Source organism: Choloepus didactylus, chromosome 2 (genome assembly GCF_015220235.1).
Source record: "Choloepus didactylus isolate mChoDid1 chromosome 2, mChoDid1.pri, whole genome shotgun sequence".
Lineage (NCBI taxonomy): Eukaryota > Metazoa > Chordata > Mammalia > Pilosa > Megalonychidae > Choloepus > Choloepus didactylus.
Genome location: NC_051308.1, coordinates 9,087,293 through 9,099,214, shown reverse-complemented (window position 1 = coordinate 9,099,214; position 11,922 = coordinate 9,087,293). Strand labels below are relative to the sequence as shown.

The window sequence follows — 11,922 nt, the reverse complement described above, 5'->3', positions numbered from 1 at the left end:
ACTTATGTCTATGTACATGCTCAGCTCCTTTCCTTCCTTCTATGTTCCTCACTCAGTCTTCTGGGACTACTTTTTTTCTTTTTCAATCACTCATAATATTCTAAGTTTTATCCATGTTGACACATATAGCTGTAGTTAATTTTTACTGCTGGGTATTATTCCACTGGATGAATATATGACAATTTATGTGTCCATTTTCCTATCAATGGGCACAATCTGTATCTTTACCGAGGCCAACTTTAGGCAAAATTGTGAAGTAGGACAAAGTTTTTCTTGAATGCCTTTTGTATGTGTGTGTGTGTGTGTGTGTATATACATATTTTAGAAAAGCAGTTTTACTGAGATATATTCACACATCATACAGTCCTCCAAAGTGTACAGTCCATGACTTGCAGTATTCATCACCACAATCAATTATAGAATATTATCATTGCTCCAGAAAGAAAAACTCGATACCCCTTCTACCCCCTAATTTTTGACACTTAGCATTGGTATGGTACCTTGTTACAACCTATGAAAGGATATTAAAATATTACTGTTAACTACAGTGCATAGTTTACAGTAGGTGTATTTTTTTCACCATATACCACCCTATTGTTAACACCTTGTAATAGTGATATACTTTTGTTCTAGTTCATAAAAGAGCATCCTTACATTTGACTGTTAACCACCGTCATCATCCACAACAAGGTTCACTATGTTATCCCCATGTTTTAACCTCTAGTTTTCCTTCTAGTGACATACACAACCCTAACCTTCTCCTTTCAACCACAATTGCACAAGTAATCCAGCACTGTTAATTACACTCACAATAATGTGCTACCATCACCTCTATCCATCTCCAAACATTTATAATCAATCAAATTAAAAATTCTGCACAAATTAAGCACCAGCTACCCATTCTTTACTCTCATTCTATCTCCTGGTAACCTATATTCTAGATTTTAACTCTATGAATTACCTATTATAATGACATCATATTAGTGAGATCATACAATGTTTGTCCTATTGAGTCCTGCTTATTTCACTCAACATAATGTCCTCAAGTTTCATCTATTTTGTTGCATGCATCAAGACTTCATTCCTTCTTTCTGAATAATATTCCATTGTATGTATAAACCACATTTTGTTTATCCATTCATAATTTGATGGACACTTGGGTGGCTTCAATATTTTGGCAATTGTGAATAATTCCCCTATGAACATCAGTGTGCAAATACCTGTTCGTGTCCCAGCTCTCAGTTTTCTGTGTATACACCCAGCAGTGGGATTGCCGGGTCATATGGTAATTCTATACTTAGCTCCCTGAGGAACTGCCAAACTGTCTTCCACAGTGGCTGCACCATTTTACATACCCACCAGCAGTGAATCAGTGTTCCTATTTTCTCACATCCTCTTCAACACTTGTAATTTTCTGTTTTTTAATAGTGACCAGTCTAGTAGATGTGAAATGATATCTCATTGCGGTTTTGATTTTCATTTCCCTAATAGCTAGTGATGCTGAGCATCTTTTTATGTGCTTTTTAGTGATTTATATTTCCTCTTTGGAAAAAATGTCTATTCGAGTCTTTTACCCATTTTTTTGCTATTAATATTTTTAATGCAATTTTATTGAGATATATTCATACATCATAAAATTCATCCCAAGTATACAATCAATGGCTCACAGTATTATCACAGAATTGTGGATTCTTCACCACAATCAATTTTAGAACATTTTCATTGCTCCAGGGGAAAAAAAAGGAAAAACAGAAAAAAAAAAAAAAGAGGAGAAAACCCAAAACATCCCATACCCTTTAGGGTTTTCTTGTTGACTGACTTTGTGCTAAGGCATTTCTTTGACACTTGGTTCAACTTATTCTAGACCTTTAGAATAGCTCATGTTTAACTGATTTTTTCAGTTCTTATTCATCTGTTTCTTGCCCTGGATATACAGTACAATTTTTGAGATTGCACTATTTGTGCTATTTTTTTCACCCCCCAGGAGAAAGCTTCCTTTACCCTATTCCTTTTTTGGGAATGTTGATCTGTTGTATTTGTTTTTTATTTTCTTCTATAGGTTTTTTTTTTTTTTTTTAATACTCCTTTCATTGCCTCTAGCTGCTTGTATCTGGAGGGCAAATTCTGCAAGGAGGGTTGCCCTGGAGAGGATTTTCTCAAGTCATATTTCTCAGTCAAAACAGGGTCAGAGACCCATGAAGGGGGCATAGATTGGTTCCAGTGTGCCCTGGGTAGGAGATCTGGAAGAATGCTGTGCCAGTTTGGATATATTATGCCTCCCAAGAAAAAGCCATGATCTTTTAATCCAATCTTGTGGGATATTCGGATTAGGTTGTTTCCATGGAGATGTGACTCACTCAACTGTAGGTGATAATTTTGATCAGATTATTTCCATGGAGGTGTGGCCCCACACATTCAGCATGGGTCTTGATTAGATTACTGGAGTCCTATATAAGAGCTCAGACAGAAGAAGCTCGCTGCTGCAGCTTAGAGAGACATTTTGGAGATGACTGTTAAAAGCAGACTTTGGCTGACACTTTGGGGATGTTAGCCCAGTGTTTGCTCTGGAGAAGCTAAGAGAGGACAAAACACCCCAAGAGCAACATTTTGAAGAAAGCAGAGCAGCTGAGAGAGGAGCTGGAACACAACCCAGGATTAGCAGATGCCAGCCACGTGTCTTCCCAGCTAACAGGTTTTCTGGACGCCATTGACCATCCGCCTGTGAAGGAGTACTTGTGTTGATGCCTTTGATTAGACACTTTTATGGCCTTCAGACTGTAAATTTGTATCCAAATAAACCCCTTTTATAAAAGCCAATCCATTTCTGGTATTTTGCATAAGGGCAGCATTAGCAAACGAGAACAGACGCCAGACTTCTCCTTGATGCCCCCCCGAATCTGTGATTTCCTGGCGTGCCCAGCAATTGGTGCTCTTTATCACTGCTCCTCGCAGTGCTAAGTAAGGTTGGTACTGTGCCTTAACACAGAGCTGGGACCCAGCAATCTGAATTCACTAATCAAAAGTTGCAAACTGTGCTGATCCTTGCCCCCCACCCCACCACTTTTTCTTGTGGAAGGACTGCCCCTCAGCAAACTGTTCCCCGCAGCCCTAATAGGGCACTGTGACTTTAAATTCCCTCCACTTCCATCCCGGGCAGAGGTGCGGCTGAAACAGAGGCTGCTGCAGCTTTTGTCCTGGGCAGGCTGAGACTGTAGCTGCCCTCAAAGCCCAGACCCAGCATTCTGAATTCACCAATCAAAAGCCGCACTAGTTGATGCTCAGCCGTGGCCCGCCGCCCCATTCTTCGGGAAGAGGACTTTGATTTCCAGTCACGGACTGGAACCCGGGGCGGCCTCCTCGGGAGTGGGGAGAGCTTTCCTCGCTGCTCTTCACTCCAGGTTCCCAGTCTCTTCCTTCCGCTCTTCCTGGATGGGGTACAGCGTTCTTCCGGTCTCCGGAGCCCCTGAACAATTGTTTCGGACAGTTCCTGACTGATTCCTAGCTGAGCTTGAGGACGAGCTGAATCTTGAAGCTCCCGACTCCGCCATCTTACCCGGAAACTCCCGCCTTTCGTATGTTTTCCTATCCTCCTTTATCCTCGTTTCAGGAAATTATCTGAGCGTACTTCCTGGCCCATAGTAGACTACAATACAGATTTACTGAATGAAAATTATAAGTGGTGGACTAAATTTATGCAACTTCAGTCAAATGAAAGTGGCTGCCCTAAGCATTGAGTTGAAGATTTTGGGGTCTTTTATTTGCTTGGTGGGAAGAATAACATGATCAACTAGCAACGTCTGCATAGGCAGATGCTGGGGAAATGGTAGAGTCACTTATTTTCATCCCAGGCTTAGTGTATTTCCTCCATCGCGGGTGCCTGCAAACCACTGTAGTCATGGGCACTGGTTAGGAATGAAGGAAGAAAACCACTATTGTGGAATTTCAGGTTTCAGCCATCCTGGGGGGAGATCAGTTTTTTAGGGAATGGTATTAGGATATTGGAATGATCAATAAGATCCCTGCTGCAATGAAACCTCCCTGTCTACCCATAGACTTTAAAGGTTGATTCTGATGTTTATTCTATGTTAAATATCTAATGTAAAAAATGTGCACAATTCTCAGGAGAATAACAGGGCAAAGGATGTTATTTTTCATCTTTATAGTTAAATGCAGATTATCTGTTTAAAAGTAAATTTTTCAGTTGCAAAGATCAAATATGATGATACTTTAAAAAATGTGTTCTGGTTGTTAAAATGTAAAATGCTGAAAAAAATTGCCAGAATATTTCTGGCTATAGACTCAAAGCCTTCTCCCTAAAACTGTTATTTCTTTATATTTTGCTCTGCTTTGAGTGTTGATAGCAATATTGGCTTCAGTGATACCACTTCCTACTGTAGCCTCACTTATAAATGGCAATATCATAAAATGTTCAGCTGGAATAAACATCAAATATCATCTGGCAGAGTGATTTTCAGATCCACAGCCCAAATGCATAGAGTCACCTGAGGAGAATTAAAAAAAAATGCAGATTCCTGGATTCCTAGGCTTCACCCCTGACCAATCAGGTTTCTGGGGACAGCCCAGGAATTTGCATTTTACATAGACTCCCAGGTAATTCTGATGCATATTAACATTTGAGAAACTTTGGTCTAAATATTATTTCATATTAGAGGAAACAAGCCAGATGAGTTAATGACTTTGTTAAGGGTGCAGAGTTAGCAGATTTCATAGCCGGGCACTGACCCACTGTCTAGTGCTCCTTCCGACATATAAGGTGATGTTATGACAAGAAAATTGACGTGTTTATCTTTCAAATTATAGGGTGGGATTTAAAATGACTTATTCTCAAATAATTCCCAAACTCCAAGACTGCAAATGTGTCTAAAACTCCTATCATCAGAAGTTAATCCTTTCCTGTCACCCGAGTATCGTTTTGAAAAAAAAATGCAAATACTTTGATGTTATTGGAGACCCTTGCAAAAATCTTGAGATCCCCTGATATCACTGTGTAATGATTCTTTTTCCTTATTTTGGGGACAAGAGAAATAAATAGTCACCATCCTTAATCAAGTTATACCAAGAACTATGAATTCTTTTCCCAAAGATATCCACGTCTTGCAACATGAGATAAGAATACTAACATTGGCACATTTCCTTCTTATAAGTTTCTCTGTGTTTAGAAATTGTATTTGCTTGCTGTTTTATGATTCAATTAGAAACAGGTGTCACCTACCCCTCAGTATCTCAAGTGACTGAATGCCCCAAAAGACCATCTCTTACCAAGGGAGGAAAGAACAGGGATTAGAAACTGCCTTCCCACCCCCACCCCCTCCAAATTGGATACTTGCCAGGTGATTCCCATGTGGGTCTTGGGAAAGCCCATCTGTACCTACCACCTGAAGCCAAGTACATCATACCAGCTAGAAGGACCAGGACTACTCAGACATTTTTAAAACAATACATCTTCTGGCAGTGCAGTTGACTGTTGCTTCAATTTTCTCGATTAAAGAAAAGGGAAAGTAAAAGTCTTTGGTCCAGGTGCCGTGATGCCTTGATGCTTTGCTGTCATTACTATTATGATGCAAAGACCTGGAATTCAACCCTAATTTGGGTTGTTTCTAAAATCCTTGGGATTTGAGCATATTAATAGTGTAGCATGGATTAATTTTATGACAGTAATTTGATGGACACTGGTCTAGCCTCCTCATAATTACCTTATTAGTATGTGAGTGTCTCATTGTTTTCAGAAAAACAACATCAACAACATCAATTAAAAAGTAAACCGGGGCTGGCCATGATCCAATCATGTTTACCTGTATTATTGGTCATTATTCTGATGGTATTCGGGGTCTTAAAAAAGGGGAAAGTTCTTGGTTTCAACTTTTAGGAAACAGTTCTAAAATATTCATATAGTTTTTGAACCTCCAAAGGTTTCAGATCAAAAACGGCTTATGCAAAGCATATGCAGGTGTTTTTTCCTCCACCTTGAAGTTTTTATTCTTGAAATTGTGGATGTCTGTGTCTGGGTAAGTGGGTGTGGCTCCTTACATCCATGTTGTTATGTGTACCAGTAGTTTGTTCGTTTTTATTTCTGAGTAGCGTTTTATTAGTCTTATCAATGGTTGATGGCATTTCAGTTGTTTCTATTTTTTAGCTAAAAAATGGATACAGCTGCTATAAACATCCAAATACAAGTGTGTTTGCATGGTCATAAATTTTCCTTTCTCTTGGGTAAAAATCTAGGAGTAGAATTACTGGTTTGTAGAGTGAATCTGCAAAGCAGTTTTCCAAATTGACCTTACCATTTTGTTTTCCCACCAGCAGTGTATGAGAGTTCCAGTGGCTATTTGAAATGGTTTCTGATGGAAGCATAAGGGAGAATGGGTGAGTTGGTTTTCATAGGAAAAACGTGCTCCCTCTGGGTGTGTGTTACTGTTGGGGTCGTTAGCAGTGGCCTTGGCTTGTGCTCATATCCTCTCTCGGTCTCTGGGAAGCAGTGGTCTACTGCATGAGCTAGTCTGGGGCCAGCCGTATCTTCATCGCCACCGCAGTGCTTGCTTACATGTCTTTGTCCCCCCTGGGCTGAGAGCTGCTTGAGGATAGGGGGCCAGGTCTTAAATCCTAGCAGTGAACAGAATGGGCCTCAATAAGAGTTGGTTGAACTGAATGACAAGCATCTCTAGGAGGCAGGATGATGTTAGGGAAGGGAAAGCTGAGGTAGGTGCTGCTTCCACCTTTATTTTTCATTTACTGTAGTGTAGAAGGAACCAATGGTCATGATTTTTTTCCAAAAGCACAGTAATCATGGAACAAAGTTGAAAAGTAGTAGAAGATAAAATGGCAGTGGGAAGGATATATTAAAGGGAGAATAGAAAAGCCATTGGAAGCATAAAAATCAAGCATATTATGATTTAAAATATGAAGGGGTGCCAGAGATTCGTTTATTGTACCGTATCTGAACTGTCTCACCCCATTCGTGGACATGGATCTCTTTGGGACGGGAAAGTAGAATGTTGGCATTTTTAGATGCTGCCTTATTTAAGCTTTGGCTAAACTAAAGAAAGCACGGCTAATGACTGGCATGTTGATAAGCCCTTCTCCGTGGTGATCTGTCCCGCAATATCAATGACCTTGTTTTTTTAAACCATTCTCTGTCTCCCCTTTTTTTTTTCTGTTGTGTAGTTTAGATGATTCAAATAAAATATTTAAAGAGGAGAAAGGAGGAAGTGGTCACTCATTCTTAAAACAGTCATCAAGCCACTGGAGTCGGTTTCTGTTTAGAAGGCAAAAAGATATTTTTCTTTCTCCTTCCTCACAACACCTACCTTCCCTTTTATTCTCGAGAGCAAACACAGGGCTTCTCTGAGCTCATGCTACCTTAGATTAATTAGCACTAATGCAAGTATTCACGGCTTTGCGTGGGATGTTTCTGAGTGCACAATGGATTCTGTATGGGCCTGCGAATGGTTACTTCACTTGAGGTGAGTGATTTGCTATGAAATGCACTTCTGTGTGCTATGCTGCTCTCGAAGTCAAGCACACTCAGCTGCCATTATATTAGGGCTCAGGTACAGACAATTGCTTTTGGCCATTTACAATGCAGGTAAATTTTATTTGACATGCTATGCATGACCACAACAAACAAATATAGAAGGAGAGAGCTTTCCATGAAGCTGAAACAGTCCCAGAAAGATGGGGGCTGCCTTGGAGAAAAGGGGATTCCATCACCAGGAGATTGTAGGCAGTGGAGTACAGGAAATGGTGGAGAAGGAAACGCTGTACAGATGATGGTTGCTCTCTGCCATGAGTAAACTCTGTGATTGTAGATAATTTACTCACATTTTCTGGACCATACTTTTTCAAATGGTATTCTTTAGATTTTAAATCTGCCACCTTAGGATTTTTTCCCATTTGTTCTACCTATTCTATGTTCCTTTTAATCTCTTTTCTTGCCTAATTTTGGATTAAGTATTTAAAAATTACTCCATGTCCCCGCTCTATTGTTAGTTGTACATTCTTTTACTGGTTACCCAAGGGCCTAGAGATTAAAAAATCACTGTCTTATTAAAATCAAGTGGAGTCATGCCTTGTTCTCTTCCTGGACAACACACAGACCACAGATGAAGGTACCTCCATTTATTTCCAATCCTGCCTTTTTGTGCCATTCATTTCATGTTTTAAAATTCTACCTATATTTAAAACTCCATAAAACATCATTGTTATTAGCAATATTCTTTTAGATTTATCCATCTATTCACCCTTTTTGTTGCTCTTCATTTCTTCCTGTATGTGGTTGGCAGAATAATGTCCCCGCCTCCAAGATATCGACACCCTAATCCTACACAGAACCTGTAAATATGTTACCTTGCGTGGCAATGGGGAATTAAGGTTTCAAATGGAATTAAGGTGCTAATAAATCAACCTTGAAATATGAAGATTACCCAGGATTATCTGGGTGGGCCCATTGTAATCATGAGAATTCTTAAAAGTAGAAGTGGGAGGCAGAAGAGAAAGAACCAATGAAATTGCAATGTGAGAAGGACTCAACCCAATGTTACTGGCTTTGAAGATGGAGGGATGGGCCGTGAGTCAAGTAATGTGGGTGACCTCAAAAACTGGAAAGGACAAAGAAATTAATTTACCACTAGAGTTTCCAAAGGAACATGTTCCTGCTGGCACCTTGATTTTAGCCCCGTGAGACCCAGTTTGGACTTCCGACCACTAAACTGTAAGATAATAAATTATGTTGTTTTAAGATACTAAGTTGCTGATAAGTTGTTACTGCAGCTATAGTAATTAATAAACTGTATCTCCATGTTTTCATTTGGGATTATTTTGCTTTTGCCTCGAGAACTTGCTTTAGCATTTCCATTAAGGTGGATCTGCTGATGATGAATTTTGTCAGATTCTGTTTGTCTGAAAATGTCTTTATTATGCCTTCAGTTTTCTGTTTTTAATGTCACTGATTTCTCCTCTTATCTTAATTACTTCCTTCCTTCTGCTTGTGTTAGGTTTACTTTGCTCTTCTTTTCTAGTTTTATAAGGTGGAAATTTAGATTACTGATTTGAGACTTTTCTTCTTTTCTAATACAAGCATTTGATTGATGCTATAAATTTCTCTCTAAGCACTGCTTTGGTTGCTTCCCACAGATTTTGTTAAACTGGATTTTCATTTTTGTTGAGTTTGAAATATTCTAAATATTTTCCTTAAGATTTCCTTTTTGATTCATGAGTTATTTAACAAGCATATTGTTTAATTTACAAATATTTGGGGATGTTCTAGATATCTTTCTATTATTGATTTCTAGTTTAATTGCATTATAGTTTGAGAACAGACTTTGTATGACTTGTACTCTTTTGAGTTTTGTTGGATGGCTGAATATGTTCTCTCGATTAATGTTCTATGTGCATTTATAAAGAATGTGCATTCTGCTTCTGCTGGGTGGAATGTTCTATAAATATCAATTAGGTCAGTTTGATTGATCATGTTAGTCAGATCTCCTGTATCTTTACTGATTTTCATGTACTTTTTCTGTTGATTTGCCAACTATAATTTTGGAGTTTTCTCTTTTTCCTTTCATTTCTATCAGTTTTTTGCATCATATATTCTGAAACTCTGTTGTTAGGTGCATCCACATTAGGATTGTTATATCTTCTTGAAAAATTGACCCCTTTATCATCACATAATATCTCTCTTAATCCTTTATAACATTCTTGAGTCTACTTTGGTATTGATATAGTCATTTCAACTTTCTCTTTGTTAGTGTTTGCGTGGTATATCTTTTTTCCATCCGTTTACTTTTTAAATATCTTTTTATTTAAAGGGGATTTCTCGTAGATAGCATGTAGCTGGGCCTTGCTTTTTTATATAATCTGTCAATCTTTGTTGTTTTACTAGTGTGTTTAGAACATTCACATTTAATGTGATCACTGATATGGTTGGATTAAAATCTTTCATATTGTTAGCAGTTTTTAATTTGTTCCATCTGTTTTGTTAATACTTTTTTTCATGCCTTTTCTTGTGTTCATTGAACATTTAAAATTCAACTATCTCCTCTTGACATTATTTATATAATTCTTAAATTTTTTTAAGTAGTTGCCCTAGGGTTTACAATATACATCTTTCATTTAATCAAAGTCTACATTAAAACAATATTATACTGCTTCATGTATAATGTAAGGATGTTGCAAAAATACATTCTCAATTCCTCCCTCCATCCTTTGTGCTATTGTTGTCATATATTTTCTTTTTTATATACTATAAACACATAATACAAGACAATTATTTTTCCTTTTGACCATCAGTTATCTTTTCAAACAATTAAAAATAAGCAAAACATTTTATTGCACCTTGATTTATTTCATTTCTGGTGTCCTTCATTTCTTTGGATAGATCTATGTGTCTGTCTGGTATCATATTCCTTCTTTCTATAGAACTTCATTTAATATTTCTTATAGAGTAGGTTTTCTGGCAATGAATTCTCTTAGTATTTGTCTGCAAAATACGTATTTCTCCCTCATTTTCAATTTTGTTGTGTATAGTATTCTGGGTTCACAGCCTTATTTTTATTTTAAGATTTCATTCCTTTATCTTCTTGCTGTAAGAATTTTGATGAGAAATCTGCTTCATTCTTATGTTTATTTCTCTGTATATAATGTGACTTATTGTTCTGTATGCCTTCAAGATTTTTCATTGTTTATTGTTTTTGGCATTGTAAATATATGTTAAAGGGTACATTTATGCGTGTATGTATGTGTATGAATGCATTTTTCTTTTTATGTTTAAATTTGGGTAATTTCTGTTGACCTTTTAACTCATTATTTCCTTAGCTGATTGAATCTACTAATAATTCCATTGAAGACATTCTTCATTTTTCTTTTTAAAAAATTTATAGCATTTCCATTTGATTCTTTAAGTTTCAATCTCTCTGCTGAAATTCTCATCTGATCTTTTATGTTTGCCACCTTTTCCCTTTCCTTTAACATATTAATCATTGTTATTTAAAATTCCCTATGAGATAGTTCCACCGTTGGTGTCATTTCTGAATCTGGTTCTGATGCGCTTTTGGATTGTGCTTTTTTTGTGTGTGTGTGCCTCTTCATATCCCTGATAATTTTTTTTGGAAATCTAGATGTATTAGTCAGGGTTCTTCAGAGAATGAGAACTGATAAGCTCTGTGTGTGTGTGTGTGTGTGTGTGTGTGTGTGTGTGTTAATATAAAGAGATTTATTCTAGGAATTGGCTCATGAGAATGTGCGGATTGGCAGGTCCGAATTCTGTAGGGCAGGCCGCAAGCTGGAAACTTCAGAAAAGGTGATTCTGGAATCTGATGGTCTGGACTCTGTAGGCCAGCCTGCAAGCCAAAAACTCCAGTGAAGGTGGTGTTGAACTCCCCAGAAGTTGGCTGGCTGAAGAAAAGCAGAAATTTTCTTTCTGACTTCTGAAATCCTCAGTTCTAGCTCTAAGACCTCCAAGTGATTGGATGAGGAGACTCCCTCCATTGCTGAGGGTGATCTCCTTTGTTGTAGATGTGGTTAGCCATAGATGCAATCAGTTGATAATGATATAAATCCATCTATGAAATACCCTCATAGTAGCAATCTGGCTGGTGCTTGCTTGACCAAACAACTGGACACCATAACCTAGCCAAGTTGACACATGAATTTAACCATCACACTGGACATCTTGTGTAAGCAGTAGAGACTAAGAACACCCTTTTCTCTGCTATACCTTTTGGTGCAGGGATTTAAACTAAGCTAGTTAGGAATTGGACCGGGTTTGAGGTTTATTGTTGCTGTAGTTATTTTCAGTGTACCACAGGCTTCAAATTTTTCTAATTATATCCTGTATTTATGGTGGGAATAAATTTGCCTGAGGGTTATTTCCCTTAATGTATGCTCCATCCTCAGCTTTAGGTGTTC

The 11,922-nt window shown here is 37.9% G+C and overlaps 1 long non-coding RNA gene across 2 annotated transcripts in view; it reads left to right on the top strand.

Annotated features, from left to right (window-relative positions):
* Positions 1-3,259: 3,259 nt before the first annotated feature.
* LOC119521696 overlaps positions 3,260-11,922 on the top strand; it is a 385,052-nt gene continuing 376,389 nt past the window's right edge. For both annotated transcript variants that reach the window (XR_005214400.1, XR_005214399.1), the window contains exon 1: positions 3,260-3,572. This is a non-coding gene — a long non-coding RNA (uncharacterized LOC119521696). The remainder of the gene's footprint in view (positions 3,573-11,922) is intronic.